Source organism: Oncorhynchus keta, chromosome 3 (genome assembly GCF_023373465.1).
Source record: "Oncorhynchus keta strain PuntledgeMale-10-30-2019 chromosome 3, Oket_V2, whole genome shotgun sequence".
NCBI classification, from domain to species: Eukaryota; Metazoa; Chordata; class Actinopteri; order Salmoniformes; family Salmonidae; genus Oncorhynchus; species Oncorhynchus keta.
In genome coordinates, this window is record NC_068423.1 from 22425447 (window position 1) to 22447729 (window position 22283).

Consider the following 22283-nt stretch of genomic DNA (forward strand, 5'->3'; position numbering starts at 1 on the left):
TGTGGTACTAAACAATATTCTGCTTGTCTGCATCATGTAACAGTAGAACTGCATGAAATGCGTTTAGAAAAGACAAAACAATTCAAAGACCACAAATAAGATGATAAATTCACACAGTGGTCTGCGAACCCACAACCTTGACTTCGTTGAAAAGTAATGCTTACAAAATGATTTTCTCCAGGTATCCCTCCTTATAAATAATGTACAGTCCCTTAGCGATGGAGACAAGTCACTGTTGTGTTAATAACCCCGAATGTATGTACGTAAAAGTGTCTCGCGCTCTGTCCTTGAAATGGGCGTTGTAAACATTTTACAATGAACTGTAATACATTTGTAGAAAGTGGCAGCTGCTGAAGGCAGGACGGCTCATAATAATGGCTGGAACGGAGCGAATGGAATGGCATGGTTTCCATGTGTTTGATGTATTTGATACCATTCCACTGATTCCGCTCCAGCCATTACCACGAGCCCGTCCTCCCCAATTAAGGTGCCACCAACCTCCTGTGGTAGAATGTCGACACTCAATTAATCTTCGTTAAAGAGTTTACCTTGCCTGCTAAAAATCATGCATGAAATGCAGCTTCTTGTTTTGAAAATTATACGTGATTTATTTTGTCACCTCTCATGGATGAACTCAATGAATGAAATACAGTGTAGGCTACTACATAGGGTACTATATATTGTGTTGTGTTTTTATATGTAATGCAAGACCCACGGGAGTGTGACTGGGGAAGAGTTCGATGACTGACGTCAGGAGAAGCCGAGAGGAGCAGAGGCAGCGAGCGCAGACCGATATCGCCAACGTTAACACACAACCTGCACCGGTGCGCTTCACTAGCAAATTAAACTGCTGCGTCTTTTACAACTTCTCCACCATAAACACAATACTGTTACAACAACGGGACGACATCGGAGAGGCTCTACGCGGCGCGATGAACCACAACAGTACTGTTAACCAGAACGTCAGTCTGCCCGCTCCAAACAGCGGCTCGGGGAGCATTGTGGATGAGCTGGTTATCACCTCCACTTTCGGGACCTTGTTGTCGGTCGTCTACATAGTCGGCGTGACGGGGAATGTGTACACTCTGGTAGTGATGTGTCATTCTATCCGCTTCGCCACCTCTATGTGCATCTCCATCATTAATCTAGCGCTAGCGGATCTCCTGTATCTCTCCACCATCCCGTTCGTGGTGTGCACCTACTTCCTCAAAGACTGGTACTTCGGAGATGTGGGCTGCCGCATTCTCCTCAGCCTGGACCTGCTCACCATGCACGCGAGCATCTTTACCCTCACTGTGATGTGCACGGAGCGATACCTGGCCGTCACCAAGCCCCTGGACACGGTCTGGCGCTCCAAGAGCTACCGCAAAGCCCTGGCCTGGGGGGTCTGGCTTCTCTCCCTGGTCCTCACCTTACCCATGACGGTCATGGTCACGGAGACCACCAAGAGCGCGCCCGACGGAGCAGTGAAGAGGATGTGCGCGCCAACCTGGGCACCCCGGGCGTATAAGATCTACCTGACCGTTTTATTTGGCACGAGCATCGTGGCGCCTGGAGTTGATTATCGGCTATCTGTATACAAAGTTAGCCGGCACTTATTTAGAGTCCCAGAAGAACTCAGTCGTCAACAAAAGGAACATGCGATCCCCGAAGCAGAAAGTCTTGGTAATGATTTTCACTATAGTTCTGGTGTTCTGGGCGTGTTTCCTTCCGTTCTGGATATGGCAACTGTTCCCGTTGTACCACAACAAACCGTTAAGCCTAGCCTCTAACACGCGCACCTGTATTAACTACCTGGTGGCCTGTCTCACCTACACCAACAGCTGCATTAACCCTTTCCTCTACACCCTCCTCACTAAGAACTATAGGGAATACCTGAAGAACAGACACAAGAGCTTCTACCGCTACACGTCGTCGTTTAAGCAGCGTACTCCCAGCTTGTATTCCTGCGGGAAGTCGGCATCCTCCTCGAATCAGTTTGAGTTTAACTCGGAGATCCTGGTGATGGGGACTGTGAGGGGACAGTGAGCGTTACAAAGGAGAGTGTTTTTTTTAACCGCAACAGGTAAACAGTCTATCTATTGTCCCTTTACGAACGAATTATCAGCCTTTTACGCACCTATCAAGAGCACAAGTAATTTTAACAGCTTTACATTTGTGATATATTGGATATATTATAGTTTGCTGTGTTATGCTAGAAAAAAGCAATGTCAGCAACTCTGGTATGGTGATTTTATCAGACACACAAACAATACAACATTTTGATCCTAGTTGGATCTTTGTCCAAGTAATACACCTTATGCATGCATAGCAGCGGGAAGTAGGGTGCTGCAACACCCCATGAAAAATCTCCAATAACTAAATATATGTTGCGATAATGTATTGTTGAAATAAATATTTTTTCACAAAGAAAACTGGGCCTTTAATAGTACTGTATGGACCTTTGGGGGAAAAAATTGCAGCCAAAAACAATTTCTGTTGTATTTTCCTTCCTTGCTTGCTTCCTTCCTCACTCCCCTCCCTTCATTCTCTCATTCCTTCCTCCTTTCCTCCCCACCTCCCTCCATTTCTTTCTTTCTGTCCCTCCAAGTTAGATATGACTGGACAGTGGACAGGTCAATCAGAGCCGTGTCAACTCAGGGCAGAAGACGGTTTATATTTTTATTTTTACTCTGAATTTCTTGTGCTTTGTTCTACCTGACTTACTCCTGTTGTCTTTCACCGTGTATTATCCGTGGAGACAGTGAGGCAGGTCACCGAATAAGTACTTTCATTGAATACCACCAGGGAGGAAGACACACCGTGGAGGTGGAAGATACAGCTCAGCAGACTCAACAGACAGGTGAAGTGTAAATACAGAGGTAACTGCCAAAATAAACACCAACATGGTGTTTTAATAAGGCATTGGGGCCACCACGAGCCAGAAATAGCCTAATGCACCTTGGCATAGATTCTACAAGTGTCTGGAACTCTATTGAGGGATGAGACACCATACTTCCACGAAATGTGGTGTTTTGTTGATGGTGGTGGAAAACGCTGTCTCAGGTGCCGCCCACAGAATCTCCCATAAGTATTCAATTGGGTTGCGATCTGGTGACTGACAACCAATGCATATGATTTAAAACATGCTCATTCAACCATTCAGAGACCACTCATGCCCTGTGGATGTGGGCATAGTAATTAGTAGCCAAAATAATGGCCTTCCCAGCATTTCTATACATAACCCTAAGCATGATGGGATGATAATTGCTTAATAAACTCCAGGAATCACCTGTGTAGAAGCACCTGCTTTCAATATGACTTTCATCCCTCATTTGCTCAAATGTTCCCATTATGTTGGCAGTTACCTGTTGATCAGTAGACTGAGTCACACAGGAGTAAAAAAAGCACTTCCTCTTTCTGCCCTGGATCATTGCTGTCTGTCTGTCTGGCTGAGAAGAACAGGGGGCAACCTCAGTAGTGGAACATAGCTTCATATTCAAACGTGTCATTCCCAGCTATGAGGCCAGCCCAGAGCCTGCTCCAATGCATTACAGCAGGGAGCCGCCTACTGCTGGAGTACACCTCTCCACCTCTCAATATTGGTCATTTGAGTGACGAAAATAAAAATAAAGCGTACTATACCTGACATTCTATATAGCCTATCTGAAATAGCATGATGTTTAATGATCATAGATCATAGCCTATCTGAAATAGCATGACGTTTACTGATCATAGCCTATCTGAAATAGCATGATGTTTACTGATCATAGCCTATCTGAAATAGCATGATGTTTACTGATCATAGCCTATCTGAAATAGCATGATGTTTACTGATCATAGCCTATCTGAAATAGCATGATGTTTACTGATCATAGCCTATCTGAAATAGCATGATGTTTACTGATCATAGCCTATCTGAAATAGCATGATGTTTACTGATCATAGCCTATCTGAAATAGCATGATGTTTACTGATCATAGCCTTTATCTGAAATAGCATGATGTTTACTGATCATGATGCCTATCTGAAATAGCATGATGTTTACTGATCATAGCCTATCTGAAATAGCATGATGTTTAATGATCATAGCCTATCTGAAATAGCATGATGTTTACTGATCATAGCCTATCTGAAATAGCATGATGTTTACTGATCATAGCCTATCTGGAAATAGCATGATGTTTACTGATCATAGCCTATCTGAAATAGCATGATGTTTACTGATCATAGCCTATCTGAAATAGCATGACGTTTACTGATCATAGCCTATCTGAAATAGCATGATGTTTACTGATCATAACCTATCTGAAATAGCATGAGTTTACTGATCATAGCCTATCTGAAATAGCATGATGTTTAATGATCATAGCCTATCTGAAATAGCATGACGTTTACTGATCATAGCCTATCTGAAATAGCATGATGTTTACTGATCATAGCCTATCTGAAATAGCATGACATTTACTGATCATAAAAAGCATGCACTTACTTGTTACATAGCTCTGATATAGAGCTAAATGAGAAATGATTTAGCATGTAATAAATCTTAAAATAAGTAATTCTGCTCCATAAGAGGTGATCATATTACAACCAATAATAAGGGCATGCGGGTTTTAGCCACGCTGGGGGTTTCGTTCTGCACCTTATTGGTACGTTTATTAATAACAACCTATGGGCTTTCCTCTTTTCCTGCCCTCATCTCCTTCATTTGCACTAAGGTGAAGAAACTGTGTAGACCGGCCCAGTCTTTATCCTCTGAGTGCAGATGGCTTCAGTAATACCTGACTGGTCGCTGTCTACTGTCATGTGGTGCTGAAGGTCGGAACATCGGGGGGAAATGGTATGACCGCTGGTCATGGTGCTGAAGGTCAGAACATCAGGGGAAAATGGTATGACCGCTGGTCATGGTGCTGAAGGTCAGAACATCAGGGGAAAATGGTATGACCGCTGGTCATGGTGCTGAAGGTCAGAACATCAGGGGAAAAATGGTATGACCGCTGGTCATGGTGCTGAAGGTCAGAACATCGGGAAATCTGGTATGACCGCTGGTCATGGTGCTGAAGGTCAGAACATCGGGGGAAAAATGGTATGACCGCTGGTCATGGTGCTGAAGGTCAGAACTTCGGAAAAACGCAATGGCCACTGGCCATGGTGCTGAAGGTCAGAACTTCGGATCTCTGGTATGACCGATGGCCATGGTGCTGAAGGTCGGAACTTCGGATCTCCGGTATGACCGATGGCCATGGTGCTGAAGGTCAGGACTTCGGAACACCAGTATGACCGCTGGTCATGGTGCTGAAGGTCAGAACTTCGGAACACCAGTATGACCGCTGGCCATGGTGCTGAAGGTCGGAACTGAACACCAGTATGAACGCTGGCCATAGTGCTGAAATCTACGTGTTTATTTTGGTTTGTTTTCATCGGGCCTTCTACACATCATCACAATTCTCCTTCTCCTGATCATATATCAGTGTTTCATTGATCATCAATGGATGATCATCCTATCAGGGTGTGCTCCAGAATTGATCTGACTGGATCAATATCTTTGTTTTATCCAATAGTTATGTATTTTACATTTTAAACTATTTATCAGGACAGGAGTCTGTTCTAGTTGTGCTGTGCTCGTGGCAGCTACGATGGATAAATCATACCTCATGCTTCATGTACAGCACAGAATCTTGTTCAGTCCAATCTGCTTCATCAGGAACCGTATCAGTGTCACTCACACCATCATCTGCCTTCACATCTCTACCTCCTCAAACTCTCTGCTCACCCACAGGGACTTTTCTGCCACTGAAAAGATGTTTTACTGTCCAAACAGTAAATTAAAAAAAATGTAAAAACATACTTTTCTGTTTATGATACATTTTCGGGATGGGAAAACGCTTTCAGTGTAAATTTAATGACCAAAACCAGATATAAAAGAACCTAGAAAATAGAATGGACCTATATATTTTCCAATAATATACCTTTTGAGAACTAACAATCACCAAAATAGACAGTCAGGGAGAATTGAAAATGTCTAAAACCATTGAAGAAATGGCTTAAAAATGCTTGTTTCTCTACACCGCCAAGATGGGGCCTCTAAAATGTTTGTGTCCATGTGCTGACTTCACCCATTGCCACACCCCTTCCACACACACACACACACACACACCACCTAAGCCCCTTCTTGATAACCCCCCTGAAATAAAACATACACTTCCTTTCACACACGCATGCACACACAGGAACACTTTCTCTCTCTCTTTGAAGTACCCACTCCCCCTTATCTCTGGCTCTCATGCTCACCCTGACACTTCAGAAGACTCTCTCATTCGCATATGTCCTCACCGCTGAGGGAGGTCACAGCTGATAACTTATGACTCCCAGAATCAAACCCTAAACTGATTTAATGCATACTAATCATATGGAGATGACATCATATGACATCTGAAGCAGCTGCGTTAGAAAGCACCATATGTCAAGACCTGAACCCCCCCCTACTAGTGGTCATTTACTATGGCAGACACTCCTGATGTCCTTTCATGAAACATGGATTAGCTTGTCAGATCGCTGAGTCAGGCGGTCAGAGAGAGAGGCAGCGGTCACTGTGCCACTTTACCTCACAGAGCCGCCTGGGGCACGCTCATCAATAATAATGATCCAAATGAGTCACAGAGACTAATATACTAGGCCAGCAGACACCACCGGAGCCTTGTTGAATGTTTCTCCGATGTCATACTCTCAGGTAGCGAGGTGTATTATCCCTATATACTACTTTTGATCAGGGCCAATAGAGGAATGGAGGGGGAAAAAAGTAATGCATTGGATAGGGAATAGGATGGTGTTTGGAGCGGAGGGAGCAGAGTGGCTGCCTATCCCCATCTCTGTTTGTTATGCGGAGCAGAGCCAGTGGCTGCCTATCCCCATCTCTGTTTGTTATGGCGGAGCAGAGCCGAGTGGCTGCCTATCCCCCATCTCTGTTTGTTATGGAGGAGCAGAGCAGTGGCTGCCTATCCCCCATCTCTGTTTGTTATGGCGGAGCAGAGCCGAGTGGCTGCCTATCCCCCATCTCTGTTTGTTATGGAGGAGCAGAGCCGAGTGGCTGCCTATCCCCATCTCTGTTTGTTATGGCGGAGCAGAGCCGAGTGGCTGCCTATCCCCATCTCTGTTTGTTATGGAGGAGCAGAGCCGAGTGGCTGCCTATCCCCCATCTCTGTTTGTTATGGCGGAGCAGAGCCGAGTGGCTGCCTATCCCCATCTCTGTTTGTTATGGAGGAGCAGAGCCGAATGGCTGCCTATCCCCATCTCTGTTTGTTATGGAGGAGCAGAGCCGAGTGGCTGCCTATCCCCCATCTCTGTTTGTTATGGCGGAGCAGAGCCGAGTGGCTGCCTATCCCCCATCTCTGTTTGTTATGGAGGAGCAGAGCCGAGTGGCTGCCTATCCCCCATCTCTGTTTGTTATGGGGAGCAGAGCCGAGTGGCTGCCTATCCCCTATCTCTGTTTGTTATGGCGGAGCAGAGCCAGTGGCTGCCTATCCCCATCTCTGTTTGTTATGGCGGAGCAGAGCCGAGTGGCTGCCTATCCCCCCATCTCTGTTTGTTATGGCGGAGCAGAGCCGAGTGGCTGCCTATCCCCCATCTCTGTTTGTTATGGCGGAGCAGAGCCGAGTGGCTGCCTATCCCCATCTCTGTTTGTTATGGAGGAGCAGAGCCGAGTGGCTGCCTATCCCCCATCTCTGTTTGTTATGGCGGAGCAGAGCCGAGTGGCTGCCTATCCCCATCTCTGTTTGTTATGGCGGAGCAGAGCCGAGTGGCTGCCTATCCCCCATCTCTGTTTGTTATGGCGGAGCAGAGCCGAGTGGCTGCCTATCCCCCATCTCTGTTTGTTATGGAGGAGCAGAGCCGAGTGGCTGCCTATCCCCCATCTCTGTTTGTTATGGCGGGAGCAGAGCCGAGTGGCTGCCTATCCCCCATCTCTGTTTGTTATGGCGGAGCAGAGCCGAGTGGCTGGCTATCCCCCATCTCTGTTTGTTATGGAGGAGCAGAGCCGAGTGGCTGCCTATCCCCATCTCTGTTTGTTATGGCGGAGCAGAGCCGAGTGGCTGCCTATCCCCCATCTCTGTTTGTTATGGCGGAGCAGAGCCTAGTGGCTGCCTATCCCCCATCTCTGTTTGTTATGGAGGAGCAGAGCCGAGTGGCTGCCTATCCCCCTCTGTTTGTTATGGAGGAGCAGACCCGAGTGGCTGCCTATCCCCATCTCTGTTTGTTATGGCGGAGCAGAGCCGAGTGGCTGCCTATCCCCATCTCTGTTTGTTATGGCGGAGCAGAGCCGAGTGGCTGCCTATCCCCCATCTCTGTTTGTTATGGCGGAGCAGAGCCGAGTGGCTGCCTATCCCCCATCTCTGTTTGTTATGGAGGAGCAGAGCCGAGTGGCTGCCTATCCCCCATCTCTGTTTGTTATGGAGGAGCAGAGCCGAGTGGCTGCCTATCCCCCATCTCTGTTTGTTATGGAGGAGCAGAGCCGAGTGGCTGCCTATCCCCCATCTCTGTTTGTTATGGAGGAGCAGAGCCGAGTGGCTGCCTATCCCCCATCTCTGTTTGTTATGGAGGAGCAGAGCCGAGTGGCTGCCTATCCCCATCTCTGTTTGTTATGGAGGAGCAGAGCCGAGTGGCTGCCTATCCCCCATCTCTGTTTGTTATGGCGGAGCAGAGCCGAGTGGCTGCCTATCCCCATCTCTGTTTGTTATGGAGGAGCAGAGCCGAGTGGCTGCCTATCCCCATCTCTGTTTGTTATGGAGGAGCAGAGCCGAGTGGCTGCCTATCCCCCATCTCTGTTTGTTATGGTGGAGCAGAGCCGAGTGGCTGCCTATCCCCCATCTCTGTTTGTTATGGAGGAGCAGAGCCGAGTGGCTGCCTATCCCCATCTCTGTTTGTTATGGCGGAGCAGAGCCGAGTGGCTGCCTATCCCCATCTCTGTTTGTTATGGCGGAGCAGAGCCGAGTGGCTGCCTATCCCCATCTCTGTTTGTTATGGAGGAGCAGAGCCGAGTGGCTGCCTATCCCCATCTCTGTTTGTTATGGCGGAGCAGAGCCGAGTGGCTGCCTATCCCCCATCTCTGTTTGTTATGGCGGAGCAGAGCCTAGTGGCTGCCTATCCCCATCTCTGTTTGTTATGGCGGAGCAGAGCCATGTGGCTGCCTATCCCCATCTCTGTTTGTTATGGCGGAGCAGAGCCGAGTGGCTGCCTATCCCCATCTCTGTTTGTTATGGCGGAGCAGAGCCGAGTGGCTGCCTATCCCCCATCTCTGTTTGTTATGGCGGAGCAGAGCCAGTGGCTGCCTATCCCCCATCTCTGTTTGTTATGGAGGAGCAGAGCCGAGTGGCTGCCTATCCCCCATCTCTGTTTGTTATGGCGGAGCAGAGCCGAGTGGCTGCCTATCCCCATCTCTGTTTGTTATGGCGGAGCAGAGCCGAGTGGCTGCCTATCCCCATCTCTGTTTGTTATGGCGGAGCAGAGCCAGTGGCTGCCTATCCCCATCTCTGTTTGTTATGGAGGAGCAGAGCCGAGTGGCTGCCTATCCCCATCTCTGTTTGTTATGGAGGAGCAGAGCTGAGTGGCTGCCTATCCCCCATCTCTGTTTGTTATGGAGGAGCAGAGCCGAGTGGCTGCCTATCCCCCATCTCTGTTTGTTATGGCGGAGCAGAGCCGAGTGGCTGCCTATCCCCCATCTCTGTTTGTTATGGAGGAGCAGAGCCGAGTGGCTGCCTATCCCCCATCTCTGTTTGTTATGGAGGAGCAGAGCCGAGTGGCTGCCTATCCCCCATCTCTGTTTGTTATGGCGGAGCAGAGCCGAGTGGCTGCCTATCCCCATCTCTGTTTGTTATGGAGGAGCAGAGCCGAGTGGCTGCCTATCCCCATCTCTGTTTGTTATGGAGGAGCAGAGCCGAGTGGCTGCCTATCCCCCATCTCTGTTTGTTATGGAGGAGCAGAGCCGAGTGGCTGCCTATCCCCATCTCTGTTTGTTATGGAAGAGCAGAGCCGATGGCTGCCTATCCCGCATCTGTTTGTTATGGAGGAGCAGAGCCGAGTGGCTGCCTATCCCCATCTCTGTTTGTTATGGAGGAGCAGAGCCGAGTGGCTGCCTATCCCCATCTCTGTTTGTTATGGCGGAGCAGAGCCGAGTGGCTGCCTATCCCCCATCTCTGTTTGTTATGGCGGAGCAGAGCCGAGTGGCTGCCTATCCCCATCTCTGTTTGTTATGGTGGAGCAGAGCCGAGTGGCTGCCTATCCCCCATCTCTGTTTGTTATGGAGGAGCAGAGCCGAGTGGCTGCCTATCCCCCATCTCTGTTTGTTATGGCGGAGCAGAGCCGAGTGGCTGCCTATCCCCCATCTCTGTTTGTTATGGCGGCAGAGCCGAGTGGCTGCCTCTCTGTTTGTTATGGCGGAGCAGAGCCGAGTGGCTGCCTATCCCCCATCTCTGTTTGTTATGGCGGAGCAGAGCCGAGTGGCTGCCTATCCCCATCTCTGTTTGTTATGGCGGAGCAGAGCCGAGTGGCTGCCTATCCCCATCTCTGTTTGTTATGGAGGAGCAGAGCCGAGTGGCTGCCTATCCCCCATCTCTGTTTGTTATGGCGGAGCAGAGCCGAGTGGCTGCCTATCCCCCATCTCTGTTTGTTATGGCGGAGCAGAGCCGAGTGGCTGCCTATCCCCCATCTCTGTTTGTTATGGCGGAGCAGAGCCTAGTGGCTGCCTATCCCCCATCTCTGTTTGTTATGGCGGAGCAGAGCCGATGTGGCTGCCTATCCCCATCTCTGTTTGTTATGGCGGAGCAGAGCCTAGTGGCTGGAGGCGGAGCAGAGCCGAGTGGCTGCCTATCCCCCATCTCTGTTTGTTATGGCAGAGAGAGCCGAGTGGCTGCCTATCCCCATCTCTGTTTGTTATGGCGGAGCAGAGCCGAGTGCTGCCTATCCCCCATCTCTGTTTGTTATGGCGGAGCAGAGCCGAGTGGCTGCCTATCCCCATCTCTGTTTGTTATGGCGGAGCAGAGCCGAGTGGCTGCCTATCCCCCATCTCTGTTTGTTATGGCGGAGCAGAGCCGAGTGGCTGCCTATCCCCCATCTCTGTTTGTTATGGCGGAGCAGAGCCTGGTGGCTGCCTATCCCCCATCTCTGTTTGTTATGGAGGAGCAGAGCCGAGTGGCTGCCTATCCCCCATCTCTGTTTGTTATGGCGGAGCAGAGCCGAGTGGCTGCCTATCCCCCATCTCTGTTTGTTATGGCGGAGCAGAGCCGAGTGGCTGCCTATCCCCCATCTCTGTTTGTTATGGCGGAGCAGAGCCTAGTGGCTGCCTATCCCCCATCTCTGCTTGTTATGGCGGAGCAGAGCCGAGTGGCTGCCTATCCCCCATCTCTGTGTGTTATGGCGGAGCAGAGCCGAGTGGCTGCCTATCCCCCATCTCTGTTTGTTATGGAGGAGCAGAGCCGAGTGGCTGCCTATCCCCCATCTCTGTTTGTTATGGCGGAGCAGAGCCGAGTGGCTGCCTATCCCCATCTCTGTTTGTTATGGCGGAGCAGAGCCGAGTGGCTGCCTATCCCCATCTCTGTTTGTTATGGCGGAGGAGGATCCCCCATCTCTGTTTGTTATGGCGGAGCAGAGCCGAGTGGCTGCCTATCCCCATCTCTGTTTGTTATGGCGGAGCAGAGCCGAGTGGCTGCCTATCCCCCATCTCTGTTTGTTATGGCGGAGCAGAGCCGAGTGGCTGCCTATCCCCCATCTCTGTTTGTTATGGAGGAGCAGAGCCGAGTGGCTGCCTATCCCCCATCTCTGTTTGTTATGGCGGAGCAGAGCCGAGTGGCTGCCTATCCCCCATCTCTGTTTGTTATGGCGGAGCAGAGCCGAGTGGCTGCCTATCCCCCATCTCTGTTTGTTATGGCGGAGCAGAGCCGAGTGGCTGCCTATCCCCCATCTCTGTTTGTTATGGCGGAGCAGAGCCGAGTGGCTGCCTATCCCCCATCTCTGTTTGTTATGGAGGAGCAGAGCCGAGTGGCTGCCTATCCCCCATCTCTGTTTGTTATGGCGGAGCAGAGCCGAGTGGCTGCCTATCCCCCATCTCTGTTTGTTATGGAGGAGCAGAGCCGAGTGGCTGCCTATCCCCATCTCTGTTTGTTATGGAGGAGCAGAGCCGAGTGGCTGCCTATCCCCCATCTCTGTTTGTTATGGAGGAGCAGAGCCGAGTGGCTGCCTATCCCCATCTCTGTTTGTTATGGCGGAGCAGAGCCGAGTGGCTGCCTATCCCCCATCTCTGTTTGTTATGGCGGAGCAGAGCCGAGTGGCTGCCTATCCCCATCTCTGTTTGTTATGGAGGAGCAGAGCCGAGTGGCTGCCTATCCCCATCTCTGTTTGTTATGGCGGAGCAGAGCCGAGTGGCTGCCTATCCCCATCTCTGTTTGTTATGGCGGAGCAGGACGAATAGGAAATTATAACGCAACGCATCTGCTTCAATTGTAAACACTGGGCTGCGCTTTAGCCAATTGAAGGCTTGTGTTACTCATAGCGCTCCAGAAGACGCTGGGTCCAGCCCGTTACATACTCAAGCAGGAATGAGAGACAGTTGGAGGTTTTACAGTTGGAGGTTTCTTTTAATGACATTAAAGGGGAATGGAAACACTAGGATTTAGAACGCAAGGTCTATTTCCTAAAGTGTTTACATTCCCTTTAAGGAAATTAAACTGGACTTACTGTGCATTCGGAAAGTGCTCAGACCCCTTGACTTTTTCCATGTTGTTACATTACAGTCTTACTCTAAAATGTATTAAATTGTTTTTTTTTGCTCATCAATCTACACACAATACCCATAATGACAAAGAAAAACTGTTTTTGGTCAGTTTGGCTTTTACCTGTATTTGGGGAGATTCTCCCATTCGTCTCTGCAGATCTTCTCAAGCTCTGTCAGGTTGAATGGGTAGCGCCGCTGCACAGCTATTTTCAGGTCTCTCCAGAGCTGTTCGATTGGGTTCACGTCCGGGCTCTGGCTGGAGCCCACTCAAGACATTCAGAGATCTGTCCCGAAGCCACTCCTGCTTTGTCTTGGCTGTGTGCTTAGGGTCGTTGTCCTAAAGATAGGTGAACCTTTCGCCCCAGTTTGAGGTCCTGAGGGCTCTGGAGCAGGTTTTCAAGGACCTCTCTGTACTCCGTTCATCTTTCCTCTATCCTGACTAGTCTCCAGTCCCTGCCACTGAAAAAACATCCCCACAGTATGATGCTGCCATCACATGCGTCACTGTATTGATGGTGCCAGGTTTCCTCCAGATGTGACTCTTGGCATTCAGGTCAAAGAGTTCAATCTTGGTTTCATTATGGTCTGAGAGTCCTTTTGGCAAACTCAAGCGGGCTGTCATGTGCCTTTACTGAGGAGTGGCTTCCGTCTGGCCACTCTATCATAAAGGCCTGATTGGTGGTGTTGAAGAGATGGTTGTCCTTCTGGAAGGTTCTCACATCTCCACAAGGAACTCTGAAGCTCTGTCAGGAAGACCATCAGGTTCTTGGTCTTCTCCTTGACCAAGGCCCTTCTCCCGATTTCTGTTTGGCCGGGTAGCCAGCTCTAGGAAGATACCAGGTGGTTCCAAACTTCTTCCATGTAAGAATGATGGAGGCCACTGTGTTCTTACGGACCTTCAAAGCTGTATAATTGTTTTGATATCCTTCCCCAGATCTGTGCCTCGACACAATCCTGTCTTAGAGCTCTACAGACAATTCCTTCAAACCTCATTGCTTGTTTTTTCTCTAACATGCAGGGTCAACTGTGAGACCTTATATAGACAGGTGTGTGCCTTTCCAAATCATGTCCAATCAATTCCAATTTACCACAGGTCGCCTTCAGGATGCACCTGAGCAGGATGCACCTAAACAGGATGCACCTGAGCTCAGTTAGAGTCTCATAGCAAAGGGTCTGAATACCGCGTGTAAATAAGGTATTACTGATTTTTTTAATGAATTTGCAAACATAACCTGTTTGTCGCTTTGTCATTTTGGGGTATTGTGATGTCATTATGGGGTATTATGATGTCATTATGGGTTATTGTGATGTCATTATGGGGTATTGTGATGTCATTGTGGGGTATTATGATGTCATTATGGGGTATTGTGATGTCATTATGGGGTATTATGATGTCATTATGGAGTATTGTGATGTCATCATGGGTATTATGATGTCATTATGAGGAGGTATTGATGTCATCGCCCAGGTACTATGATGTCATTATGGGGTACTATGATGTCATTATACTGGGGTACTATGATGTCATCATGGGGTATCGTGTGTAAATTGATGAGGGAAATCCATTTTAGAATAAGGCTGTAACGTAACAAAATGTGGAAAAAGTCAAGGGTCTAAATAGTTTCCGAATGCACTTTATGTTTATCTTCCACTTTAGGGTCAAATAACAGCAAGAACGTTTTCATGGAACATTTTCAGCCACGGATGGAGCTAAATCTAAATTAGTTGAGATTTTATTATGGAGAAATGATGATCAATAGAGATTCATGAAGAAATCTTTTGAAAACACAGCAATGTGGACAGCTGCTCGAGCAGGAGTGGTGATGGTGGCCTTCAGTGTCCAGTCTGAACAGTCAGGAATTTCAATGTTGTGTTTATTAATTCAACCTTATGTTATCTTGGTATTGATCAAAGTCCCTGTGTAGGGACACATTGAACAAAGCATTTTCAAAAACACTCTTCAAACGTGACTATTGGATGTTAACTACTGAATCCACAGGTTTTCTGTGTGACAACGTGGTAGATGTTTTTATCTCTATGGTGTCCTCAACTGGTTTTGTTACCCGAAAGATCAATTCAACAGACTTACACGAAACACATCCCCTAGTGTGAACCACAATTGTTATGCACAGCACTTCACCCGCCTCATGTCTAACTCTACACTTTCCACGGTTTCTTTCACAGTTTACTTAACATGTTTTTCCATCCTGTTGTTTCTTTCTTCCGGTCCCTAATTTCACACTCCCTCCATCCTCCCTCCCACTCCTCTCATCCGTCTCTCCACAGAGAGGATAGCTGGCTCTAACAGGCCCCATATGAAGTGCCTGTGGGGATGGGTTACACGCCCTACTCTCGTGCACTAATGAAAAGTACACTTCTATCCCCTAAACAGAGCTTAAGGGAGAGATTTGTAGGTTCTAACGCCTCGGTGAGAAACTCACTAACTTCAAACTTTCACAATGTGTATAACAAATACTGAAACGTGCAGTTCTTTTCAATCATCCCTGTATTGATGTTTTCAACATGGCTTCCTGACAAGACAACAAACTGGATTATGAATATGCATCTGTTGTCCAAGACGGACGGACAGACGGCTCTGATTGAGGATGAAATAAACTGACAGATGGGGAGCAGACTGAGGATTTAACGATCAAGCAGACATTAACAATGGGATTTAAAACCGTGCCAACAAAGCTTACTGGTCCTGTGTGCCAGCCTTCTGCTACTCAACCAGACAGATAGCGCTCTCCCTGGGCCACAGAAAGTTGGTGGTACCTTTCATTGGGGAGATTGGGCTGGGATACTGGCTGAGCCATCTACACCTCAACAGAGCAAATGGTCTCAGACCTACACCTCAATAGAGTAAATGGTCCCAGATCTACACCTCAACAGAGTAAATGGTCCCAGACCTGCACCTCAACAGAGATGAAATGGTCCCAGGCCTGCACCCTAACAGAGTAAATGGTCCCGGACCAGCACCTCAATAGAGTAAATGGTCCCAGGCCTACACCTCAATAGTGTAAATGGTCCCAGGCCTACACCTCAACAGAGTACATGGTCAGAGGCCTACACCTCAATAGAGGAAAAAGACCTGAGTAAATGGTCCCAGGCCTACACCTCACTAGAGTAAATGGTCCCAGGCCTACACCTCAACAGAGTAAATGGTCCCAGGCCTACACAATAGAGTAAATGGTCCCAGGCCTACACTCAATAGAGTAAATGGTCCCAGGCCTACACCTCAATAGAGTAAATGGTCCCAGGCATTCACCTCAATAGAGTAAATGGTCCCAGGCCTACACCTCAATAAATGGTCCCAGGCCCCTAACAGGAGTAAATGGTCCAGGCCTACACCTCAATAGAGTGGTCCCAGTCCCAGGCCCAGGCCTACACCTCAGGCCTATAACAGAGTAAATGGTCCCAGGCCTAGTAAATGGTCCCAGGCCTACACCCTCAACAGAGTAAATGGTCCCAGGCCTACACCTCAACAGAGTAAATGGTCCCAGGCCTACACCTCAATAGAGTAAATGGTCCCAGGCCTACACCTCAATAGAGTAAATGGTCCCAGGCCTACACCTCAATAGAGTAAATGGTCCCAGGCCTACACCTCAACAGAGTAAATGGTCCCAGGCCTACACCTCAAGGCAGGAGTAAATGGTCCCAGGCCTACACCTCAACAGAGTAAATGGTCCCAGGCCTACACCTCAATAGAGTAAATGGTCCCAGGCCTACACCTCAATAGAGTAAATGGTGCCAGGCAGAGTAAATGGTCCCAGGCCTACACCTCCAACAGAGTAAAATGGTCCCAGGCCTACACCTCAACAGAGTAAATGGTCCCAGGCCTACACCTCAATAGAGTAAATGGTCCCAGGCCTACACCTCAATAGAGAAATGGTCCCAGGCCTACACCTCAACAGAGTAAATGGTCCCAGGCCTACACCTCAATAGAGTAAATGGTCCCAGGCCTACACATCAATGGAGTAAATGGTCCCAGGCCTACACCTCAATAGAGTAATGGTCCCAGGCCTACACCTCAATAGAGTAAATGGTCCCAGGCCTACTCAACAGCCCAGGCCTACACCTCAATAGAGTAAATGGTCCCAGGCCTACACCTCAATAGAGTAAATGGTCCCAGGCCTACACCTCAATAGAGTAAATGGTCCCAGGCCTACACCTCAATAGAGTAAATGGTCCCAGGCCTACACCTCAATAGAGTAAATGGTCCCAGGCCTACACCTCAACAGAGTAAATGGTCCCAGGCCTACACCTCAATAGAGTAAATGGTCCCAGGCCTACACTCAATAGCAGAGTAAATGGTCCCAGGCCTACACATGGAGTAAATGGTCCCAGGCCTACACCTCAATGGAGTAAATGGTCCCAGGCCTACACCTCAATAGAGCAAATGGTCCCAGGCCTACACCTCAACAGAGTAAATGGTCCCAGGCCTACACCTCAACAGAGTAAATGGTCCCAGGCCTACACCTCAATAGAGCAAATGGTCCCAGGCCTACACCCTCAATAGAGCAAATGGTCCCAGGCCTACACCCCAATAGAGTAAATGGTCCCAGGCCTACACAACAGAGTAAATGGTCCCAGGCCTACACCTCAATAGAGTAAATGGTTCGAGGCCTACACCTCAACAGAGTATACCTAGGTACCTATGCTTTTGTCCTTTCCTTAATCGGCATTGAAATAACAGCACAGGTGAAAGTAATATGGCGGATGCATTTTCTGTCAATTAGTGCACAAAGGTACAAGATAAAGAAGATACACGGTCTAATATTAGGATGCAGCCTGTTTAGAATGTACAGTCTTCTATGTATTGATTATCAACTGACTTGTCACAGAATGACATTTGAGTTGGTTAGATTCCATGGTTGTGGGAGTGGTAGGGACCCACATGACACAACCATGAAGTTGATTATCAATATGTTGATATTTGGACTATAAAAAGTGAATCTTTGGGAAATGTGCAGGAATTTCTGCTTTTTTGAATTATGCCAACTGGCCTGCACTTAGAAGGCCCCTGAAAGAGCGTTATTTCTCCCTCTAATGGAACAGATCTGTATGCATATTCATGACTCCTCCGTGTCACTATCTGACACGCTCATTCATCTTTCCCCGGTAAGATTTGATCTCAAATTGTTTGGGAGTAAGTGGATTGGAGGGGTGAAGAATGAAGAAGGGATGCTGATTCATTAAGGGGAGAAGGCTTCATAAACAGATGCTTGAACCATGTCCCTAGCTTGAGATTGGAAACACTGTGTCTTGTCCTGAGCGTCTGGGCGTAAATGGGAAAAGGCACGGCTTCTTTAAAGAACTTAATGTGTTTCATAAAGCTAAGGGTGAGTCATAAGCCCATTCCAAAAACAGGTTACTTCAGGATATTTTATTTCTTCCAACAACAAAAACACACACACAGAGAATCTTCTCCTTTCACAGACATATCCCATTTGAACAATGACAAGTTTGACATATAAAATAGACAAATTGCTTTTCAACTGTGGGTTTCTTCTCAGAAGAAAACACATGGTAACTGGTCCTATTCCCTGTGTTAGTGAATGGCATGGAACTGCTTCAACTGATTGATACTTTCACATGAGGATTATCACCAGTCCACCTGTCCAAAACCCATTTCTCTAAAGTCTGTTTTTGCTTTGAGCCATTCGGTATCTTGTGACGCCCGCAGATCTGGCCACAAGCGTAGAAAACCATTGGTGCACAAACACAGAGAGACAAGAGAAACAACGGGATAGAAATAGAGGACACAGGCATTTGACCCATTCTGCAAACATAATCAATACAGAAATACCAATGGGATAGAGACGCACCCATTCTGCAACATAATCAATACAGAAATACCAATGGGATGAGACGACCCATTCTGCTACATAATCAATACAGAAATACCAATGGGATGGAGACGACCCATTCTGCAACATAATCAATACAGAAATACCAATGGGATGGAGACGATTCTGCAACATAATCAGTACAATACAGAAATACCAATGGGATAGAGACCCCATTCTGCTAAATACATAATCAATACAGAAATACCAATGGGATAGAGACGACCCATTCTGCAACATAATCAATACAGAAAATACCAATGGGATGGAGGCGGCCCATTCTGCAGCATAATCAATACAGAAATACCAATGGGATAGAGACGACCCATTCTGCAACATAATCAGTACAGAAATACCAATACTGCAACATAATCAATACAGAAATACCAATGGATGGAGATGACCCATTCTGCAACATAATCAATACAGAAATACCAATGGGATAGAGACGACCCATTCTGCAACATAATCAATACAGAAATACCAATGGGATAGAGACGATCCATTCTGCAACATAATCAATTCTTACAGAAATACCATGGGCGATGGGATAGAGACGACCCATTCTGCAACATAATCAATACAGAAATACCAATGGGATGGAGACGACCCATTCTGCTACATAATCAATACAGAAATACCAATGGGATGGAGACGACCCATTCTGCAACATAATCAATACAGAAATACCAATGGGATAGAGACGACCCATTCTGCAACATAATCAATACAGAAATACCAATGGGATAGAGACGACCCATTCTGCAACATAATCAATACAGAAATACCAATGGGATAGAGACGACCCATTCTGCAACATAATCAATACAGAAATACCAATGGGATAGAGACGACCCATTCTGCAACATAATCAATACAGAAATACCAATGGGATGGAGACGACCCATTCTGCAACATAATCAATACAGAAATACCAATGGGATAGAGACGACCCATTCTGCAACATAATCAATACAGAAATACCAATGGGATGGAGACGACCCATTCTGCAACATAATCAATACAGAAATACCAATGGGATGGAGACGACCCATTCTGCTACATAATCAATACAGAAATACCAATGGGATGGAGACGACCCATTCTGCAACATAATCAATACAGAAATACCAATGGGATAGAGACGACCCGTTCTGCAACGTAATCAATACAGAAATACCAATGGGATGGAGACGACCCATTCTGCTACATAATCAATACAGAAATACCAATGGGATAGAGACGACCCATTCTGCAACATAATCAATACAGAAATACCAATGGGATAGAGACGACCCATTCTGCAACATAATCAATACAGAAATACCAATGGGATGGAGACGACCCATTCTGCAACATAATCAATACAGAAATACCAATGGGATAGAGACGACCCATTCTGCAACATAATCAATACAGAAATACCAATGGGATGGAGACGACCCATTCTGCTACATAATCAATACAGAAATACCAATGGGATGGAGACGACCCATTCTGCAACATAATCAATACAGAAATACCAATGGGATGGAGACGACCCATTCTGCTACATAATCAATACAGAAATACCAATGGGATGGAGACGACCCATTCTGCTACATAATCAATACAGAAATACCAATGGGATGGAGACGACCCATTCTGCTACATAATCAATACAGAAATACCAATGGGATGGAGACGACCCATTCTGCTACATAATCAATACAGAAATACCAATGGGATGGAGACGACCCATTCTGCTACATAATCAATACAGAAATACCAATGGGATAGAGACGACCCATTCTGCAACATAATCAATACATAATCAATACAAAAATACCAATGGGATGGAGGCGACCCATTCTGCAACATAATCAATACAGAAATACCAATGGGATGGAGACGACCCATTCTGCTACATAATCAATACAGAAATACCAATGGGATGGAAAGCGACCCATTCTGCAACATAATCAATACAGAAATACCAATGGGATGGAGGCGACCCATTCTGCTACATAATCAATACAGAAATACCAATGGGATGGAGACGACCCGTTCTGCAACATAATCAATACAGAAATACCAATGGGATAGAGACGACCCGTTCTGCGACGTAATCAATACAGAAATACCAATGGGATGGAGACGACCCGTTCTGCGGCGTAATCAATACAGAAATACCAATGGGATAGAGACGACCCATTCTGCTACATAATCAATACAGAAATACCAATGGGATAGAGACGACCCGTTCTGCGACGTAATCAATACAGAAATACCAATGGGATGGAGGCGACCCATTCTGCTACATAATCAATACAGAAATACCAATGGGATAGAGATGACCCATTCTGTAACGTAATCAATACAGAAATACCAATGGGATAGAGGCGACCCATTCTGCAACGTAATCAATACAGAAATACCAATGGGATAGAGACGACCCATTCTGCAACGTAATCAATACAGAAATACCAATGGGATAGAGGCGACCCATTCTGCAACATAATCAATACAGAAATACCAATGGGATGGAGACGACCCATTCTGCAACATAATCAATACAGAAATACCAATGGGATGGAGACGACCCATTCTGCTACATAATCAATACAGAAATACCAATGGGATGGAGACGACCCATTCTGCTACATAATCAATACAGAAATACCAATGGGATGGAGACGACCCATTCTGCTACATAATCAATACAGAAATACCAATGGGATAGAGACGACCCATTCTGCTACATAATCAATACAGAAATACCAATGGGATAGAGACGACCCATTCTGCAACATAATCAATACAGAAATACCAATGGGATGGAGACGACCCATTCTGCAACATAATCAATACAGAAATACCAATGGGATAGAGGCGACCCATTCTGCAACATAATCAATACATAATCAATACAAAAATACCAATGGGATGGAGACGACCCATTCTGCAACATAATCAATACAGAAATACCAATGGGATGGAGGCGACCCATTCTGCTACATAATCAATACAGAAATACCAATGGGATGGAAAGCGACCCATTCTGCAACATAATCAATACAGAAATACCAATGGGATGGAGGCGACCCATTCTGCTACATAATCAATACAGAAATACCAATGGGATGGAGGCGACCCGTTCTGCAACATAATCAATACAGAAATACCAATGGGATAGAGACGACCCGTTCTGCAACGTAATCAATACAGAAATACCAATGGGATGGAGACGACCCGTTCTGCGACGTAATCAATACAGAAATACCAATGGGATAGAGACGACCCATTCTGCAACATAATCAATACAGAAATACCAATGGGATAGAGATGACCCATTCTGCAACGTAATCAATACAGAAATACCAATGGGATAGAGGCGACCCATTCTGCAACGTAATCAATACAGAAATACCAATGGGATGGAGACGACCCATTCTGCAACATAATCAATACAGAAATACCAATGGGATAGAGGCGATCCATTCTGCAACATAATCAATACAGAAATACCAATGGGATAGAGATGACCCATTCTGTAACATAATCAATACAGAAATACCAATGGGATGGAAGCGACCCATTCTGCAACATAATCAATACAGAAATACCAATGGGATAGAGACGACCCATTCTGCAACATAATCAATACAGAAATACCAATGGGATAGAGACGACCCATTCTGCAACATAATCAA

The 22283-nt window shown here is 46.9% G+C and overlaps 2 pseudogenes; both read left to right on the forward strand.

Moving 5' to 3' along the window:
• Positions 1-22283, forward strand: part of LOC118375223 (voltage-dependent T-type calcium channel subunit alpha-1G-like) — a 346606-nt pseudogene that overhangs the window by 80327 nt on the left and 243996 nt on the right.
• Positions 567-2028, forward strand: LOC127913532 (urotensin-2 receptor-like; annotated as a pseudogene).